General features: G+C 39.4%; 1 pseudogene; it reads left to right on the top strand.

Moving 5' to 3' along the window:
* The first annotated feature begins 5,089 nt into the window (after positions 1-5,089).
* Positions 5,090-9,795, top strand: part of LOC149184749 (E3 ubiquitin-protein ligase UPL7 pseudogene) — a 59,950-nt pseudogene continuing 55,244 nt past the window's right edge.

Raw genomic sequence — 9,795 nt, 5'->3', positions numbered from 1 at the left:
AAATACATAATTGTAAGTGCATATATAACATAAAAATACACCAACTACCTTATCTTGTTGTGCCAATCACATTACCTTGTATCTGATCACATTTGTGCCATGTCTGAAGGGACTCCAATTATCTTGACAGATCCACCTATAACTAGAGACTAGCTAATATACCTGTCAAGTACATGTTCATGAATATAGCACATATCCACATAATGTCAAACAATATTAAGGTTAGGAAGACTCCCTGTATGCAAAGCACTTGTTTGTTTGGAATTAGGGTTTCCAAACATAACCAAAGGAATTCATGCCTGATTCCTTTCCTTTACCATTTTACTTTGTTGCAATCGAGGCTTACTATGTGATGTCACATCACCCAACTGTTAGGTATGTAAACACATCAATTATTACCTTGTCATACTAATGCCAAGCATATTACCCTGCAACTGCTCACACATGTCAACCACATGTTCCAAATATCAATACAATCATATCTGTCAATTTGAAATCAACTTTTAGCAAGACTAATAAACATGTCATAACCCATAGTCAACTCATAATAATTAGACATAATGCTACAACTATCACTTACTATACTCAAGTACATATCAACTATCTCAACACATATGTGTTAGTACAATCATCTTAAAACAAGATCATTCAAACACATATATTATGCAATTCATCAAACATTATGTTGTCGCTAAATATTGCACTTACAACCAAAGTGGAGTAGGAAGCAAGGAAAGCTCCCTAAAGACAGCCAATGTGTTGATTGTATACCAGTGCATAGGACATCTTAAATAGAGGAGTGCTTGCAATATGGTATGAGAGGGGTTTGCAGCACTCCAATTGTCACGAAATGAAGATGGTAGTAAGAGGGTTGGGTTCAATATGCCTTTAATGAGGGAGATTCAATCCAACTCATGAATCCAAATGTGGGGGTTATATGGAGTAATCTCAAAGAGAAATGGTTTCTTCTTTTGGTGGCCTATACGTGGAAATGAGACAGTTTGAGCTAAAGTTTAAGTGGTGAAGGAAAGGGGGAGGAGAAGGAGGAAATAAGGTGCAGAGGGTTGTAATAAACATAGTCCTCAGCCACTGTATTTCAACAAAAACATGAAAGAGTAAGAAGGTGGAATGGCAGCAATAGGGGGAGTTGATGTAAAGATTCAGGATGCATATTAATGGGTATCAGACTCTATTTAATATTTGAGGTAATTATAAGCCACCACAGGTACTATAGGCTACTCTCACACACGAGTAAATATGAAGGAATACAGGTACTACATGCATACAGATAAAAAAAGTAATTCTATGGTCTTGTGCAGGTACTCTCTTCTATTAAGCAGTGAAGACAAATCCATTTGTCAGCCATAAACATAATAGCTTCCTTAACATCGTTTTAAGGAAGAAATACATAATGAAATGAAGTTACAAGAGGGAAAACTTACTGCACATCAACCATGTTTGGAATCAATAGAAGAATTTCCATTAGTCTCAAAGGTCCAATAACCATTTCGTACATCTAGTAATGAAATCAGTGAAGCCCTCCCATAAATACAACAAATTGAGCCCAAATCGACCTCACAAAGATCAACCCTCACAGGTCCGAGAATCTCTATAACTCCCCAGAACCAAAACCCCCTTTTTTCTAATATTTCTTCCCCCGTTTTATAAGAAGAGAGGGGAACTATCATTATAATTTACAAAAAGATTTGAAACCAAACCCCAACTATCATGCTAGATTGGTTGTCTAGGCGCTGTTATAGGCTACGATTCCCCCATCAAGATTACAATGGGATCAAATCCATTTCTTTAATAAATACATAAATAAATGCACAGAGAAGGAGAATCGAGAGAGAAAGGAGGAGGTGTCCCCTTGCTGCTTCAGTGGAGGCCTTTGATCAAGCCGTGTTCCTACTGTCATAGGCTCTTTTCGGCTGCTTGAGGCGGTTTATTGATGTGTCGACCGACTTAAGTCAATTCTACCTTAAATCGCTTTGGCGCTGACTGATAGAAGTGTGTTGTAGGTCATCTTTATATAAATCTGCCCATACTCCTCGTTAAACACGTAGTTGTTGACCCATTAATCTTTCAAAACTCTTTGTATAGTGCTATCAGTGCATCATGGCGTGTGATTCAAATTTATTTAAAACAGGAAACAGGCGGGCATTTAATTAACTCTTAGACCAGATTTATTATATCCCCTTTGTTATTTCTTCATATGACCACAGGTAGAGACCAGGGGCTTATCTTTAAAGTGCTTAGGCTCTCAATAACCGCGTGGTGGGGATTTTTTCTTTTATCACACAAAATGTCGCATTGGCCGATTTCCCAAATGCGAAATATTTATAAACTATAGCTCATGAAATATTGTATCCGAGGCCCTTCCTTATCGCATCACAATCATCGATAAGCCTGAGACCTGATAACCTGTTGACCACATTACTGCCATGTGTCACCCTGTGAGTGGTGCCACATGGCACCCAGAAATAGCCAAATAGGACCCTTAAAAACACCAATAACGAGTGACATGTGTCCACCTGCCACGTCATCTCTAAAATTAGCTACCATGTCAGCTTGGTGGACCAATCAGAGGCTACCACGTGGCTCCCTAGAGGAGAGAGAAAGAGGCCCGCCGAGCCCTGTTTTTCCCATGCTTTCCTTTTTATTTAAAAATCAGCCCTCCTCGATGACTTTGGTCCATATCGTAATATCAGCAATTTTTTATAGTTTCAGAACTATGACCCTGCCGATTGTTGATGCCACGTGGAGGGGTGAGAAGGGGAGGCCTGGCCCTTGGTTTTTGCGGTCATTTCCTTTGTAAATCAGACTTGGCCCCTCCCGATGGTACAACACTATATTGCAATCGGCCACATTTGTGTTGCCTTAAGCCTTAAAAACCTGTTGATCATCAATCACCGATATGCGATGTGTCTAGACCCACCAACTGCTGATATGTGATTGCGATTAACTATCCCAAGTCCCGATTGCAATTTTTCTTCAATTCTTAGCCATTTTTTGGGTTTTCTAAGAGTTCTAAAGGGATTCTTCAACATGTTCTAACTTTTGATCCTAGAACCCTTTTTTGGACTTCTATATACCACTGGAAATATGCACTAGAGAGGGTCCCATCTACTTCTCATATCTCCTGTGGCTCAAAATTTGGCATAAAAAATCACTACTATTTTGCTTTTGAATCCACTGGTGACTGAAAAAGTAGTGAGTGACAACATTGGCTCCTACTGGGGATAATGCCTTTCTTGCAAGGTGTTGAGAACCTACAGACGAGTATCCTTCACCATTGGGCATGGAGTCAGTAATAAATGCATCTTTGTAATTATAAAAATATCCATGGGACCCTTCTTTATCCATATACATGCAAAAAATAAAAACTCTAACAACTGAAAGTAAATGTTCAACTGGTGAGCTTATTTATGTACAGTGCTTAATTTAGCCAAGTATGTTCAACTCTCCAATAGAACCAGACCAACATTAGAGTACTAGACCACATGCCTTCATACTGCTGAAAAAGAAAGATTAAAAAAGCATGCAACATGAAAAATCTGCAGATATGGAACCTGATACATGCTGCTGAAATAACCTTTGTTGTTGGCTAAAGAATAGGTTCATATACTTAGCCACAGGGTCATGGAATAGACAATGAATGTTTGCAACAACCTCTTCTTCACATACAGTTTGTTGACCAATATCCTCTTGGCTAGGGTAGCCACAAACATTATCCAACTCCTCAGCTTCAGCCTTTTCAAGAAAAATTGGTTGTTGATCTTTCACTGCCTGGTTTTCAATGGAGCCATATTCTTGGAAATCTGCAACAGAATCTTCAGTATCTAAACTTTAAGAGTCGTACATTGGAGGGTCTATTGAGAATTCTTGGCAGGCATATTGCTGCAGTAAGCAACAATAGACTCTACGTGGAATTTTATCCTTGAGTTCTTCTTGAAACACTTGTTGTTGGGAGATTTCTCCCCACTTGTTGGTAAACAACTCCTTCTACACCTCCATGACAATTTCTTCCTCCTATGAATCATATGAATCATAGATTGGAGGGTCTATTAAGAATTCTTGGCAGGCATATTGCTACAGCAGGAAGCAACAAACTCTGTGTGGTCTTTTATCCTTGAGTTCTTCTTGAAACACTTGTTGTTGGGAGCTTTCTCCCCACTTGCTGGTAAACAACTCCTTCTGCACCTCCATGACCATTTCCTCCTCCTATGAATCATATGAATCATAGATAGGAGGAGGTCCTTGATCCTGCTCTTCATGTGAAAGATATGCATCATGGACTAGAGCCTCTTTGTTGACCTCCTGATGGGCCTCTTCTTCTTGTTCAACTTCCCATAACTGGGAGTATGGTAGCTCTGCCTCACTAGACTCTCCATCAGAGTCATATTCATCATAAGAAGGAGAAACATTAGACTCAACTGAATAAGCCCTCTGAGAGTTTATTTTCAGCTCAATGGTGTTTCCTTCTTCTCTTTCTGGCTCATAGGGTGATGCTTCTTGATGTGAGTAGATGCTTTCTTGGAGAGGAGCTCCACCAACATCTTCAGTAGATTCATCAACCTCAGGATTGTTTTCATCATTACAAAGTGTGCAACAATTTTCAAGTAGAGAATTTTGTGGATAAAATATCTTATAATATTGATAGAATTTTGTATGGAAATATTTCAAGGAAGATATGCTTCCATGAGGTAGTGTTTTAAACCAGACCCTAGCATCTCCTTCTAAAGACAATTTGAATAACTTCATTTGTACATCTTCAAGAAGAATACCTCGTTCCTCCATGCATTCATGAAAGTCTTTGAGGTGTTGGTTAGGTATTTTCTCTGAGTTCTCACTAAATTTAGGCAAATAGGTGTTCCACTCATGATATGGAGGGACATGATTGGGAAAACCAACAATAGAAGAAAAATCCAGTGGTGCAAATTGGTTGGCCAGGAATGCAGGAAGGGCCATCTTGAAAACCTCCCTATATGATTGATTTCAGCTTCAAAAGTAGGGAGAGTTTTGGGATTTTGTAGCATCAGAGTGAGTATGAGGATGCTTAAAAGGCTATGATGATCATAACAGAGATATGGACAGTGGAGTCATCAGGTTGTTTACCATAGATTTGACAGTGGAGTTGCTAAGGTGAGAGATCTTCAACCCACACTTCCTATGCTCACCTAACAAAGGAAATGAAATGTTTTGTCATACCCATAGAAAAATATTCTAATCCATTCCCTCGCGATGGCACCCGAAAGATTTTGGTGCTAAATCTTGCACCTACAACACAACTACAGCAGGAGGCAAGGAAAGCTCCCTAGAGACAACCTAGGGGTTGATTGTAGACCAGTGACTAGGACATATTAAATAGAGGAGTGCTTGTAACATGGTATGAGAGGGGTTTGCATCACTCCAATTGTCACAAAATGAATATGGTGGTAAGAGGGTTTGGTTCAATATGCCTTTAATAGGGTGATTCAATCCAACTCATGAATCCAAATGTTGGGGATATATGGAACAATCTCAAAGAGAAATGGTTTCTTCTTCTGGTGGCCTACACATGGAAATGAGACATATTGAACTAAAGTTGAAGTGGTGAAGGAGAGGGGGAGGAGAAGGAGGAAATCAGGTGTAGAGGGTTGTAATAAATAGAGTCCTCAACCACTGTATTTCAGCATAAACATTGAAGAGTAAGAAGGTGGAATGGTAGTAATAGGGGGAGCTGATGTAAAGCTTCGGGCTACATATTAATGGGTATCAAACTTTGTTTAATAGTTGAGGTAAGTCTGAGCCACCACATGTAATGTAGGCCACTCACAGACACAAGTAAATATGAAGGAAGATAGGTAATACATGCATAAAGATAACATAAGTAATTCTATGGTCTCGTGCAAGTACTCTCTTCAATTAAGCAGTGAAGACAAATCCATTTGTCAGTCAGAAACATAATAGTTGCCTTAACATCATTTTAAGGAAGAAATACACAATGAAATGAACTTACAAGAGGGAAAACTTACTGCACATCAACCATGTTTGGAATCAACAGAATAATTTCCATCAGTCTCAAAGGTCTAATAACTAGTCTGTACATCCAATAATGAAATCAGTGAAGTCGTCCCATGAATACTAAAAATTGAGCCCAAATTGGCCTCATAGAGATCAGCCCTCATAGGTCTGAGAATCTTTGTAGTCCCCCAAAACCAAAACCCCCCTTTTGCTAATATTTCTTTCCCCTTTTTATAAGAAGAGAGGGGACTATCATTATAGTTTACAAAAATATCTAAGCTTGAGCCCCAACTGTCATGCTAGACTCGTTGTCTCGGATCTATGACAGGACATGTTTCCCCCAAAAATATTACAACAGGATCGAATCCCTTTCTTGAAGAAATACAAAAATAAATGCATAGAGAAGTAAAATCGAGAGAGAAAGGAGGAGGTGTCCTCTTGCTACTTCAGTGGAGGCCTTTGATCAAGCTGTGCTCCTACTGTCATAGGTTCTTTTCGGCTGCTTGAGGCATTTTATTGATGTGTCGATTGACTTAATTCAATTATGCATTAAATGGCTTTGGCACCGACTGATAGAAGTGTGTTGTAGGTTGTTGGCTTGTGGGGGCCTGACCTAGGTTTAGCATTAGTTAGCCAAACAAATCCCTACACTATTGGCCCTTTTGGCATCAGCTCGTAGAGCATAGACCGAAGTCTCACTTGAAGCAATATGGGGGGATCTGGGTGATGAGCCTCATCATTGAGTAATTATATGCGCCTTAATTGACCTTAATTCACCTCCTAGCTTAGTCAAACCAACTATTCTCACAACTTACTGCATACTTTTGATTATATTTTGTTTATGAGATGATTAGAGTTGGATATTTTTATTTGTGGTCTGCTATGCATTTAATGCAAGAATAAAGGATAAAAGCAAGGAAAATGCAGGGATAAAAGATAAAAGTAAAGAACTATGGTAAAGACCTTGGTAAAAACTCTAATGGGACAAGGGAGAGGAATTATAGGAGGTAAATCCTCCTCAATTACTGCCCCTCCATTCGAATATGCCTCCATCAGCTGAAAGTACAAACAACCAAATCAGGAGTACTAGAAGGCAACTAACCAAGTGAAGGCACAAACAACCAAATTAGGTGTACTAGAAGGTAGCCAAGCAAGTGAAAGTATGAGTTTATCTTGAGTTGGGAGACAAGCCTCCCTACTAGAAGGCAGTCGAGCTAGTGAAAAGGACATCACGATTTTATCATTGAATTGGGAGTTGTGCCTCCCTAATTTTGAAAGAATTCATTGGAGACGTAGATGTATAAGTAGAGAGGCTTAGGACCTCAGTTTTTTTAGTCACTCGTAGTCACCAAGAGTTAGGAAGAATTTGGACTTCTCACTGTAGAACTCTACTTTGTTTTCAAGCTGCAAGTCTTGTAACAGTTTCTGATTTATAATGAATATGAGTTTTATTTTGAGCCAACACTAAGTTAACTCAATGGGCTGAAGCTCTTGGGTTAGGGCCCAACCCTAGCAGCCAAAGCTCCTCTTTATTGTATTGTTATGCTAGCATAGATTCCTATTTTCTATTCATTTTCTTAATTAGATGCATGTTCATTACAACAATAGCACAGATTCATGGTTTCCTGTTCATTTGCTTAAGTAGTTTATTTCAATTATAGCACTAGCATAGCTTCATGGTTTAGTTGTTTATTTGCTTAAGTAGTTGCAATATCATTATAGTAGTGTAGAGTAGATTAGTTGTATTTCAATTTGCTTCATTTATGCTTTCATTCAATTAGCAAGTTAGAAAAGAAAAGATGCACAAGGTTTCCCACAGGTGTCTCGGCCTCACCTCCTCCCTCTGGGACAATGATGTGAGGAAGAATCCCTGGAGCAACCACAAAAACACAGGGTTTTGGTTTTCAGAGGGAGTTTTTTGTTTAACACAGTCACTGGGTTCACTACATTGTTACTCTGTTCCTTTCATGATCATCTTCTCCTTCACTCTCTTCATGTCATTTGATCTCCTTCATATCCCTTTCATTCCCCCTCAGCATGAAATACTTGGGTGGAAGCTGTTAATTCATAGTTTAACTGGTTTTTACCCATAGATTTCCTTTCATATCAAAACCCGACCAATCACTTCCCGACTCACTTTTAACGCAAACTTTTTGCACTTTAAATCCCCACCATCAATTTTCCTCGTCAGACCCGACGGTATTGCACACCTGCTCACCTACTAGCTCAGACAAGTCTCCATTGTTGATCTTCCTAGCCAGATCTGATCCCTATCATGCCATATCGTGTGGATTTATATCCGATCGTTATCCGCCCAAGGGCACGTGATAAAAGTGGTTCCCCATGCTACGTGTCGCCCGAGGAGGCTAATCACGTAAAATTATAGAAAACCACTTACAACGTTAAGGGCACATGATAAAAAACTTATCACCCTCTAAACCCACTCCGTCATTTCCACACATTTTCTTCTCCCCCTTTAACCTCCACCGCTGATCTACCCCTTGATCCGATGGTTGTCGCTTCACCTGATTGCCAACTAGCTTGGCTGATCTCCACCGTTGATCAGCCCCGCGTGATCTAACAGTTGTTGTGCCATATTGCGCAGATTTCTGTCTGATCGTTATTTGCCCGAGGTCACACAATCAAAGTGGTTTCCCTATGCTACATGTCGCCCGAGGAGGCTAATCACGTGAAATTTCAAAATAAAGCTTATGGTTTTGAGGGCACGCAAAATACAGCTTGCCACCTCCGCCAACCCGCTACCATTTCCACATGTTTCTTTTGCCCATGATCTAATCTCCATCGTCCATCTACCGATTAATCATGTCCATCCATCTCTTGACTTAGCCTCCATAATATAATCTCAGCCATTCATCCTGTTAGTTAACCCTGTTCGCCCATCTACTACATCCCCTCCTGTGATCCGATCTTAGTCGTTTGTTTGCCTTTCACCCCACTGATCCAATGGCTCTTATGCACAGTTGCTCATTATGTCCTCTTTTGACCAATTTTCATCTCTAACTACTCTTCTTCTTAAATACAGACTTAGCTTAGTTTCCTTTTCTTACCCCTTAGTCTATTTTTGATTCTTTTACTTCTGTAACTTAGAGAATTAGCATTAGATTAGTGATTGATCTAGTACTTCTGCTTAGCATAGTTGTTTAATTGGTTAGCTAGGGTCTGGTGTGATTTTAACATTAAATGATTGTTTTCTTCATTACTACAGTAGAGTAGCTCTCCCTTAGAATAGATTTTCTCTTCTTCCATCAAAATCAAGCTTCTTATGACCCTATAGAAGTATGGCTTGGAACTCCTGGGATCTCTTGCCAGATGAGTAGTGACAATAGGCAGTGCTTTCACTTCTACTTGTGCATATAGCACTGTCACCTACAAGTTTGTACAAACCCCAGGTTGATAAGTAAAGCTGGTAACCCTAGGAGTTGCAACATTCTTGCTGCAATACTTTAGGCTCATCACTTTTTGGTGCCATTGCCGGGGAGGTGTCAGAGTAGGATGTGAATTACTGCCCCTTCTTCTATTTCTAGTCTCTAACTTTCTTTTCTTCTACTTCTAATCTTCAATTTTCTTCCATTAGTTTATCTATGCAAAAGTAATCTAGTTTCTTTCCTTCGTTTGTCATTTATCTGCTTTCCTTTCCATTCTGCAATCAAAAATTTTTATTTAGCAAGTAGTTTCCTTTTTGTTAGTAGTTTTTCATTCAATTAAGCAATGTCATTCTGCAAGAAGTTTTCTTTCTGTCAGGAGTCTTTCCATTCAATCAACAATTTC

The sequence above is a fragment of the Pinus tabuliformis genome, chromosome 3_2 (genome assembly GCF_031772625.1).
Source record: "Pinus tabuliformis cultivar Carrire ecotype Pingquan chromosome 3_2, CPIR1, whole genome shotgun sequence".
Lineage (NCBI taxonomy): Eukaryota > Viridiplantae > Streptophyta > Pinopsida > Pinales > Pinaceae > Pinus > Pinus tabuliformis.
Note: the sequence above shows the minus strand (reverse complement) of the source record. Positions and strands in the feature narration are given on the sequence as shown.